The sequence below is a fragment of the Mustela putorius genome, unplaced genomic scaffold (assembly GCF_011764305.1).
Source record: "Mustela putorius furo isolate JIRA1106 unplaced genomic scaffold, ASM1176430v1.1 tig00003899_pilon_pilon_pilon, whole genome shotgun sequence".
NCBI lineage: Eukaryota > Metazoa > Chordata > Mammalia > Carnivora > Mustelidae > Mustela > Mustela putorius.
Genome location: NW_025422048.1, coordinates 15,731,974 through 15,743,134, shown reverse-complemented (window position 1 = coordinate 15,743,134; position 11,161 = coordinate 15,731,974). Strand labels below are relative to the sequence as shown.

The following is an 11,161-nucleotide window of genomic DNA, read 5'->3' as shown; positions in this document are numbered from 1 at the left end:
GCGGAGGTCACAGCCGCTGGGGCGCCCTGCACACCGGGAGCACCGTCCCTAGCGCTCTGGTCCCTCGATCTTTCAATCTGGCTTTCCTTGGCGGTGTCCGCACCTCGGCTGGCCCCTCTCCTCGGCCAGCCCTGCGCTGCGGGGTGGAGGACTGGGAGGGACAACAGGGATGGAAAAGGAGAGAAGGAGAACCTGAAGCAGAGGGCACTCCCTCTGTCCACACGGGTCCCCCTTTGGGAAAGACAGCCGCCTGTGACTCTGATGGCTGTCCTGCAGCTCCCGTCTGCAGGGAGGGCCCCGAAGCTCCCAGGTCTCCTCTGGGCCCGGCCTTGCTGGAAACGTCCTGCGTCCTAGCGTGCCTGACCGCTTGGCCCCCAGCAGCCACAGCAGCAAGACTCTGGGTGCTGTCCGTCTGTCTGTCTCTCTCAGCAGTGCCTCTGGGAGCTCTGAAGCACAAGAGCCTGGCCACATTCCTGCCCCGACTCTGTTCCTTCCTGTGATTTCAACTTTTCTCCTGCCAGGGAGAACCAGGCCTTGCCATGCCTCGAAGTTCTTGTCCCTGCTTCCTGAGAGCTCTCTATGCAGGGCCCACTTACTCCCCACTTCTGTGTCCAGCCCAGCCGGGAGGCGCTCCAGCCCGCCGGCGCTCCAGCCCGCCTTGTTTGTTGTGGGGGAAGAATTTGGAATCCCAGCGTTTCAGAAACCAAAGATAATCTTTATGTTTCTTTGCTGCTGATCCTCATTTGATTTGGTTTGGTTTGATCATCATCGCTAATAATATTTATTGGACGCTGAAGAGGAACAAGGCCTTGGCATAGGTACCTTCTAGTACTGGATTCCTTAGTGTTTTTTTTTTAAAAGACTTTATTTATTTATTTGACAGACAAGTAGGCAAAGAGGCAGGCAGAGACAGAGAGAGGAGGAAGCAGGCTCCCCACTGAGCAGAGAGCCCCATACAGGGCTTGATCCCAGGACCCTGGGATCATGACCTGAGCCGACGACAGAGTCTTCAACCCACTGAGCCACTCAGGCGCACCCATAGTGTTCTTTATAGACAATGTAGGTGAGAGGCAACAGCTTCAGACATAAGGCACCCAAGAAACAATTAAGTTGTTTTTTTCCTAATCTTTATTATTTTTTAAATATTTTGTCTATTCATTTGTCAGAGAGAGAGAGAGAGCACAAGCAGGGGAAGCTGCAAGAGGAGGGAGAGAAGAAGCAGGGAGCCCGATGCGGGGCTCCATCCCAGGACTCTGGGATCATGACCTGAGTCAAAAACAGATGCTTAACCGACTGAGCCACCCCAGCCTTTTTGTTTTTAATCTTGAAAGCTTTTTACCCCTCAATCTTTTTTATATTTTTTAAGATTTAATTTATTTATTTGACAGAGAGGTCACAAGAAGGCAGAAAGGCAGGCAGAGAGAGAGGAGAAAGCAGGCTCCCCGCGGAGCAGAGAGCCCGATGCGGGGCTCGATCCCGGGACCCTGGGATCATGACCTGAGCCTAAGGCAGAGGCTTTAACCCATGGAGCCACCCAGGTGCACCACCTCAATCTTTTTTTAAAAAAGATTTATTTGTTTTAGAAAGAGAGACAGAGAGTGAGTAAGAACACGTGAGTCGGTGGTGAGTCGGTGGTGAGTCGGTGGGGTGCCGAGAGAATCTCAAGCAGACTCCCTGCTGAGAGCAGTGTCAGACTTGGAGCTCCATCTCACTACCCTGAGATCATGACGTGAGCTGAAATGAAGAGTGCGAGGCTTAACCAACTGAGCCACCCAGGTGTCCCTCCCCTCGATCTTTCAATCTGGCTTTAAGCAAAGCAATAGAGTAAATGAGGTTAAAATTATGCCAGAAAGATGGTCAGAAGGCATAGAGGGGAGGAAATGGGGCAGGCAAGAAAAGGCATTTTACAGGTATCACCTAAAGCATTTCCTGAGTCCAAGTTGCCCTTGTGTCTTGCTGGGGGATAGCGACAGCCTCTAAACTGGAAGCCTTTTCGCTTCTATGCTTGCCCCTCTGTCCTACATACAGTAGCAAGGCTGAATTGTTTGTTTGTTTTGTTTTGTTTTTGTTTCTTTTTTTAGGGCTGAATATTTTAAAGACTTTATTTATTTATTTGATGGACAGAGATCACAAGGAGGGAGAAAGGCAGGCAGAGAGAGAGAGAGGGAAGCAGGCTCCCCGCTGAGCAGAGAGCCCGATGCGGGACTCCATCCCAGGATGCTGGGATCATAACCTGAGCTGAAGGCAGAGACTTTAACCCACTGAGCCACCCAGCATTCCAGGGCTGAGTATTTTAAAATGGAAGCTTATAGTGAGCCCTGGGTATTATGTAAGACTGAAGAATCACCGACCTCTACCTCTGAAACCAATGATACACTATATGTTAATTAATTGAATTTAAAGGAAAAAAAAACAAACCAAACGAAAACAAAAAACCAGAAAGCATGTTTCTTCTGCTGCTTTAAGCCCTAGGATTCGGCACTTAGGCCACACAGTAGGTCCCTTCCTTCTGCTGTTCTCTTGTGTTCTGCCAGTGATTCTCCCAGATGTGCCTTGAGAGGAGCTGTCCTTTTTGGAGGGAGAGGCTCACTCTGATCATTTCACGGGACCTCCTTCTCATTTGGACCTCTACCTAATGTGACATCTCAAAGAGGTGTTGCTGACCACCCTGTGCCCCGCCTGCTTCTTGGTTGTCTCTCAACTAGAGAATGTTTACCCCAGGAGGGCAGTGTCCTTGTCTGTCCTGCCCCCCATTTATTCCCAACACTTAGAACCGGGCCTGGCACGTAACAGGTGATTGATAAATATTGGCTTAATGATGATCAAGATAGTCCCACTGGGTTTTCTTTCCCTTTTCCTTAAGCATACGGTGATTCTTCATGTGGTTTTGCGCTGCTTCCTGGTGCCTTTAAGCTCGTAAGTGGAAAAGGGAACCAGATACGAATTCCTGTACTTGAGGAACTGTGATTAAGTGCTTCTGCAGTTCTAAACTTTAGCTTGGTTCAAGTCTACTTACCTCCAGGCTGTGAGTTTGGATAATAAATGGGAAAGCTCTTCTGAACTGTGCAGCCCTATCCTAGACCACAAGAGTGGACTGATGAGGAAGTGGAAGTCCAGAAAAACTAGGTGGTAGTAAGTGAGCAGAGATTTGTGTAGGTACCCAAGCTATAAAGCACAAGTCCTAAACAATGTGTAAATGGATTGATTTTAGACAGATAAAATACCATCTCAAGGGACGTTTGGGTGCCTCAGTTGGTGAAGCATCTGCCTTTGGCTCAGGTCATGATCCCAGGGTTCTGGGATCGAGCCCTGCATCGGGCTTCCTGCTCAGCGGAAGCCATCTTCCCCATCTCCCTCTGCACTGCTCCCCCCAACTCGTGCTCCCTCTACCACATTCTCCCTATCTAAAATAAATTAATAGAAGTCTTTAAAAGAAAGTTAAAAATCAACACCAATTAGACATTTTCAGAAGAGGGAAGAGATATTGAACAGCAATAGGAGACTTCATTTTAAAGGCACTTTTTTCCTTTTCAAAAATTTTCTCATCTATTTCTCAAGTTGTTTGGCCTTGAGGATTTTACGTGAGCTCATAGCACCCTTGTCGACATGGTTTTCGGACCACAATACTCGCACTGCCTTTCAACATACAATAGCATTGCTTAGAATCTATTGTCTTCTGCTTTTTTTAAAACCTGGGATAGAATTTTCTGAAATTCTACTCATATAATTATCCCAATTATATTAAAGCTCAATAGTAACTACAGAATCATGTTATAGTGTAGTGGAAATGTCTTGCCTCTTCTAGGCATTTGGGGCTTTTTGTAGAGACAGCACAGTGCTCCAGCACTATAAGCTCTGGACTTCGGTGCCCTCCGTTGGAAATCCAACTCTCACTTACTAATAGTGACGCTGACCAATTATTCAACTACTTGGGACTCATTTAAATTAGCTCCCCGTTTAATGGTGTGCCTGGCTGGCTCAGTTGGTGGAGCAGGGACTCTTGTTCTTGGGGTTTGAGTTTGAGTCCCATGATGAGGGGTAGATTGTACTTAAAACTTAAAAAAAAAATCTTTAAGAAAAAGAAACAAATGAGTTCCCCATTTAAAATATGGAGCTAATAAAAATCTATCTTACAAAGTTGTTGGGGAGAGTCAGTGAAAATCATGTATGTATAATACCTTGTGCATAGTAAATGTTCAGAATTTTGCTGATTCTTAGAATCTTAGATCAAGGGGCGCCTGGGTGGCTCAGTGGATTAAACATCTGCTTTCAGCTCATGTCAGGATCCCAGGTCCTGGGATCGAGCCGACATAGGGCTCCATGCTCAGAGGGAAGTCTGCTTCTCCCTCTGCCTGCTGTTCCCCCTGCTTGTGCTCTCTTTCTGACAAATAAATAAAATCTTTTAAAAAAGAATCTTAAATCAATAAAATATTGAATATTTTCTCAGATACATCTTATATTTATCATTCAGTAGTTCAAACATATAACTTATTAGAAGCATAGAAAAAACTAAAGGCACAACCAGTTTTCAATGCACGCAGTGAAAATGTACTTAAAAGTTTTGAAGAACATTGTCCCACATACGTGAAAAATCCATTTTACCATGAAATTTGAATTATATGAGGTTGGAAATCTGGAAAAAAGACTATCCCCAGCTTTCACTAATTTTAATTTAATTTAATTTGATTATTTGACAGGGAGTGTGCACAAGTACAAGGTAGGGCAGAGGGAGCAGGAGAAGCAGGCTCCCAGTGGAGCAAGGAGCCGGACTAGGGGCTCGATCCCAGGACCCCAGGATCATGACTCTAGCCAATGGCAGATGCTTAACCGACTGAGCCACCCAGGTGCCCTAACCACTCATTTGTTTAACTTGTCATTATATTCTATTTGAGTCAGAATAATCTTTATTTCAAAATACATCATTTTCATTATATAAAAATATAAAAATCCAGCAAAACCAGAAATATGAATATATTTTCCTGGGCTTTCACATTTGCTGATTTTTTATTTGCAATCTCTCTCTCTCTTTTTTTTTTTTTGGAGAGAGAGCGAGTGCACACATGCACAAACAGGGTGAGGGGAGGAGGGGCAGAGGGGGAAGGAAAGGGGGAATCTCTCAAGCAGACTCCCAATCTAGCACAGAGCCCAATGTGGGGCTCGATCTCATGACTCTGAGACCATGACCTGAGTTGAAAGCAAGAGTCAGATGCTCAACTGAGGCACCCCTGCGATCTTTTTCAATATAACTTACAACCTCACCCCTGTTTCCAGTCTTATTATACCAGTGCTAAGTGCAGAAAGATCTGCAATAAATACATTTTTTAAAAAGGCAAAGTTGTGAAAATTGATCTCATTCAACAGGTTCTGTGAGAGTGAAGGTAAGCATCTAGGAGAGAAAAGGAAGTAGGGCATGGCAGTTGGAAGTTTTTATCTGGAGTTCTTTCAGTGATCTTTGTCCATTGATTCATGTTTAAAGATGCATGTGAACTCAATGTTATTGAAATCTCCCTTTTTATCAATAGTCCCTGTACAGCTCATATACTTCCTTGTCTAGAAACCGATCTCCCATTGTCGTCAACAACTCTCTCAGATAATGTTCCTGAGTCATGCCTGTTGTTTCTTCACGAAACCAAGCAAAAGCATTTCAGATGACGTCTTCTGGATCTGTGCCATTCAACTTCTCACCAAACATCATGAGGAGCAAGGTGAAATTTACAGGCCCCCTAGGGCATCCTTCATCATGGCATTGAGGTGTGCGTCAGTTGGATTCTGCCCTAGAGAAGTGAGCATAGCATGCAAATTATCCTTGTTGATGAAACCATCTCTGTTCTGATCAGTCATGCTGAAGACCTTGAATTCCTAAATCTGTGGCTGGTCAAACATGGCAAACACATGGTATGTTGCCTTCTTGGTCTTTGCCTTTTTGCTCCACGTGCTGGCTCTTTCATTCTAGAGATGTGTCCTTTAGAAGCTACAGTTCATGTTGTCTAAAGTCAGTCTCATTACAGCATAAATGAGGATCCAGTCAGCCATCATCGTAGAAATTGTTTCATTCAACAGAGCTGGCCGCCAGATGCCGGACTGGGGCTGTACTGTGCCTGGGTTTTCAGAGTTCCTGTCAGCTGGGTGTGGAATGAGGTTGACAAAATGGTGGTACGTGCTGAGGCTGGGTAGTGGGTACACCAGAGATTGTTAGGCTTTTCTTTTGAATTTGCTGTGTGTTTGAAAATTCCCATAATTGGGGTGCCTGGGTGGCTTGGTCGATAGAGAATCTGCCTTTGGCTCAGGTCTTGATCCTGGGGTCTTGGGATTAAGCCCTGTGTCAGGCTTCACGCTCAGTGGGGAGTCTGCTTCTCCCTCTCCCTCTGGCCCACCTCCTTGTGCTCTCTGTCAGTCAAATGAATAAATAAAATGTTAAAAAAGAGAAATTTTCCAAAATAAAAGTTGGCTAAAGTATCTTCTACCCTAGAAGGGCTGTAATCCAATGGTTTTCAAGCTCTTTTAAAAAATAAACAAAAGGAACCCCTCTTTTTTTCAAACAAGGTGGAAAAAACTTAATATGTAAAACAATATGTAGGTGGAAGCTTAATATGTGAAATACATCCAAGGGATGCCGCTCAGGCTGAAGCTTGGGGGGCTGGCCATGTGGCCATGGGAGTTTGGCCTCTGGCCTTTCACCCACACCAGTCCGTGAGCCACCCGCACCGGGCAGTCCCCTAGGCTTGCTCACTACTCAAGTATGGTCTGGGGACCGGTAGCAACAGCAGCACCTGGGGGCTGGTGACTCTGAGGCCCCATTAGTGAGCTTCCTGGTTTTACAACTGAACTAAAGCAGGCTCATGGGCACAGGCACAGAGCTAGACAACGGGAGCGGATGGGAGAGCCAAGGTGGGGGGAGAGGTTGCCTGACCTTGAGTCCAGGCATGTCTGTACCCTAAGGCAGGTTTCTCCCTGGGTCCCAGAGGCCAGGCACATGCTTTGTTTCTTCAACCAAGCCCCAGCCTTCTGCCTGGCGCCACTAGCAGGACCCTGTCCCGTGTCCTTGCATCTTATTCTATAACTACCTTACCTAGTGCCAAGTTCCTGCAGAACTGGGGTCAAAAATGGCCCCATTATTCCCCCCCTCAACACATTCTTCACACCAGTCCTTGTTAAAAACTGTTTTTGATGAGTCGGGCAGCCTCCTGGGCCAAATCCTTAGAGGCTAGACATTTGGCAATTAGGGTGTTCCCAGGTGGGTTTGAGTTCGAGACTAGGATTCCAGTTTCTGGCAGGTTCTGGGATGAGCAATGTGGGGACTGTGGTCCACTTTCTTGGCCATGCAATCCCCAATTGCTTCTGCCTCCGCCAAAGCCGTCTGTCAGGCAAGATCCCTGCCACCGGCAACAGACATTTCAGCCTTGTTCCTTCTAAAGACCATTTTATTTTATTTTATTTTATTTTTAAAGATTTTATTTATTGGGGTGCCTGGGTGGCTCAGTGGGTTAAAGCCTCTGCTTTCAGCTCAGATCATGATCCCAGGTCCTGGTACCCTGGGGCCAGCCGCAGGCCCAGACCTCATACACACCTGAAATGCAAGTCTACCAGAAGAAGGTGAGGAGGGAAGGAAACAAAGACCAGCTCTTCTTTCCTCCTCCTCCTGGGCTTGGTCTGAGTGGCCTCAGGGCTCTTGGAAGCCTCGCAGTGGAAGGGCAGAAAGGGGATTGTGGGTGTGGAGTTGGGAGGAGCCCATGACCCCTTGAAATGACTTGAAGCATTCGGGGCATGATTTGTTGGAAGTGAGTGACTTATGTTAAGCAGCTGTTAGGAATGTTTCCCAGCTCAAGTCCATGCACGTCTCTAACTGTGCAAGAAAGAAAGGGAGCTGGCAAGGTGTGACCGTGAGTGAGGTTCTTTCTGTACCGTTCACCATCTGGATGAGAGGTCTCATGGGCAGCATTCCCAAATGCCAGATGCATGTCTCTGTCCCAGTCCTTTTGCTGGTGTGATGACGTGGCTTATTAGTAGCGTGGCTGCTGATCAGCACAAGCCTCCATCCGTCCAGTGAGGTCTTAAGAATTTGGACTATTCCTATCAGTCTGGAATGGCAGCGTGAGGACCTTCATGAGCCTGCTCCTCCAAAAAGCCACAAACACACTGGCAGCAATGGTCAAAGTCAACATGTTCAGGACTCCGGATGCTCGCCCAAGGCTTGCAACAACCTGAGGAGCTTTGATTCGAGAAAAAGTGCTGAACCACAGCAAGCACAGAGGGTTAGTGTCTTTTTAACTTGGACTATTCCTGTCCCCTTTTCCCCAGCTTCAAGAGAGTCTTCAAATCTAGCCTTATAATCTCTCTAACTATAAAAACCAGGCACCTAGAAAATAAGCCAAAAAAAAAAAAAAAAGCCAAAATGGAAAGCAGTCCAAATATCCTTCTGTTAATAGTGATGATGTGATTGGGGATTGAGATTTGAGCAACCTTTGCTTTTCACTTTATAGCATTTCTATCCTATTAAATTGTTAGAAGAGTATTACTTTTTGTTGTTGTTAAATAAACTCTACCCCAACATGGGGCTTGAACTCACGATCCCGAGATCAAGAATCGAATGCTCTACTGACTGAGCCAGCCAGGCGCCTCACAAGAGTGTTAAATTAAAAATAAATAGTAAAACAAAAGAGCAAATGGGGGTGGAGTTCCTGAAAATGGTCTAGTGATTAAAGAATGGTAGATAGAAACTGCATAGAACTATTTATGACTGTTTCTAGTTGAAGACCTGTATAAAACAACCATGTCCTTTTTATTTGATATGCCATCTTTTACATTTTGTCTTAGTGAGATTCCAAAAAAAAAAAAAAAAAGAAAAAAAGAAAAAGAAAAGAAAAGAATAGAAAAGTTTGTAACAGCTTTTATAAACTCACAATTTGACCTTTGGTTCCTGACTCTACTTCCCCTATAAGATTCTAAGTTTGTCCGGTGTGAATTCTCCTCCCATGGTGGTTTTCAGGGACATAACTGTAGCAAGGGGAGAAACAACCAGGGCACGGGGTTATCAGGCAGCCTGGCTCTACTACTGTTTGCAGAAATCACTATTTCAATTTATCTTTCAAACTAACAGCTAAGGGCCCCTGGGTGGCTCAGTGGGTTAAGTGTCTGCCTTCGGCTCAGGTCATGATCTCAGGGTCCTGGGATCCAGCCCCACATCGGGCTCTCTGCTCAGCAGGGAGTCTGCTTCCCCTTCTCTTTCTGCCTACTTGTGATCTCTCTCTCCCTGTCAAATAAATAAATAAAATCTTAAAAAAAAATACTAACAGCTAACCAGAAGCCATCATAAGCAGATTTCTGTGCCCACTGTGATAGGCCAATCTGGAGGCTGAAACTATTTTTGATTGAGAATAATGCATCGAGGGCCCAAGAGGTACATTAGCGAGGGCTTTGGGTAGCCACCTGCTGTGATAATATCCCCACAATTATTTCGAAGGCTGTCTGTATGAATGAGCTGAAGAAAAAAACCTGCCAGGAATAAAATCCCCCGCCTCCCACTCCAGACACAACAGTTATTCATGTTTTGTTTGAGACCAGGAAGTAACCTGCAGGGTTCAAATTCTCCCATAATTATTGGAAAGTATCTCTGCTTAAGACCAGGAAGTAACCACTGTGATCAAATCCCCCACAGTGACCTGTTGACCATGGATAGGCTTTGGATCTTCTTTGATGGCCCTAAAGCTGTAGATGCAGTTTGGGGCTAATGTGAATTGGGAGAGGGTCCACTGCTTTCATCAGTTTCCTGAAGTGGCTCGTGGCCAAAAGAAATATAAGGTCCATTGATCTGAGGGTTTGCTGGATTGAAAGTAGGAAGTACCAGACCGATGAAAGGCATTCCTTTCCCCCCACCTCCTCCCGAGATTCTTCAAAGACCTTGTTGAGTCTGGGATAATCCTTGTACCTGAAGATTTTTGGCAACTTCATCATTTTAAATAAAAGTTATTGAAGAGATAGCCTGCATGAGGAGAACACTCAGATCCTCCTCTGTCCCTTTGAAAGCACAAACCAAATATCCCATGTGAAAGGAACCTTTCCTGGACCAGGAGGCAAAGAGACATCTTTATCGCCACAGCTGGGAATTTCAGAGCACAGAGGTTATAGAAACAACCCTTGTTACTTTGTACTAACGTACGACCCTGGCCCAAATTCTGTTTAGGATTCCTTCCTCCTGGAAGCTCCCAAAGTTAAGTTTTCTTTGCCCTGCCCGTGCCTCATAGATTTATTGTTTCTTTCTCTAAAAAGGATGAAAACTTCCTGCCTTGGTCATTTCTTTAGGTCTTAATTTCATTACTGGTCCTCCGTGCACATTAATAAAACTTTTTTTTTTTTTGTCTCCTGTTGATCTGTCTCATGTCAATTTAATTCTTATTCCAGCTGGAAGAACTTGAAGAGTAGGGAAAGAATTTTTCCTTCCCTACAGATGAAGCCCTGGGAGAGGAGCTGGTGGGAGGAAAACATGATAAGGCAGAAGGGTGCTTCCAAGCTCCTGACCTGGAAAGGATCTTCAGGGAGAAGGATCTGTCCTAGCTTTGAAAGTAACCCCAGTCTTAGGCTGTGGAGCCTAAGAGGAGAGGGAAGCTCGGTGTTTCTGGATGTGTGGCCCAGGCAATAAGTAACCGCTATGTTAGGAACCATCATAGATCCTGTTGCTATTGGATTCAGGGGAATTGCCTCTGGAGTCGGCAAAGATAGGACCAAGCGCCAGGGCTGAGGGAGAGACGCTACCCAGCCTGGAGTGAAATGGGCTGGAACAATGCAGAAGCATAACATACAGGGAGCACTGACTGGCATCCCAAGTTCATGGCTCACTAACTGTGTGCACTTTGCCCTTAGCCCTTTGAGATCCCATTTCCTTCTCTGCAGACTGTGAGTTTGGGACTAATGACACTCCCGAGCATATATCTTTCAGAGTTTCAGGTTTAAAACCTTTGTTTATGTTTCCAAAAGTCAGGAAAGTGTGACTTTGGAGCTAATTTGTGCAAGTAAGATGGAACTAAGCTGGTCATCTATATAGTGTATCTACCTGGGGCCCTGAGATGCCTCCTGCCACATGACAGTAGAGTAGATTTTGATGTCTCAGATCATTATGATTGAATGAAATGCTGGAGAGGAAAGGACTGGAAGTGGCATGATGCTC

The 11,161-nt window shown here is 45.6% G+C and overlaps 1 pseudogene; it reads right to left on the bottom strand.

Moving 5' to 3' along the window:
• Positions 1 to 5,442: 5,442 nt before the first annotated feature.
• Positions 5,443 to 6,033, bottom strand: LOC101676709 (annotated as a pseudogene).
• Positions 6,034 to 11,161: the final 5,128 nt, after the last annotated feature.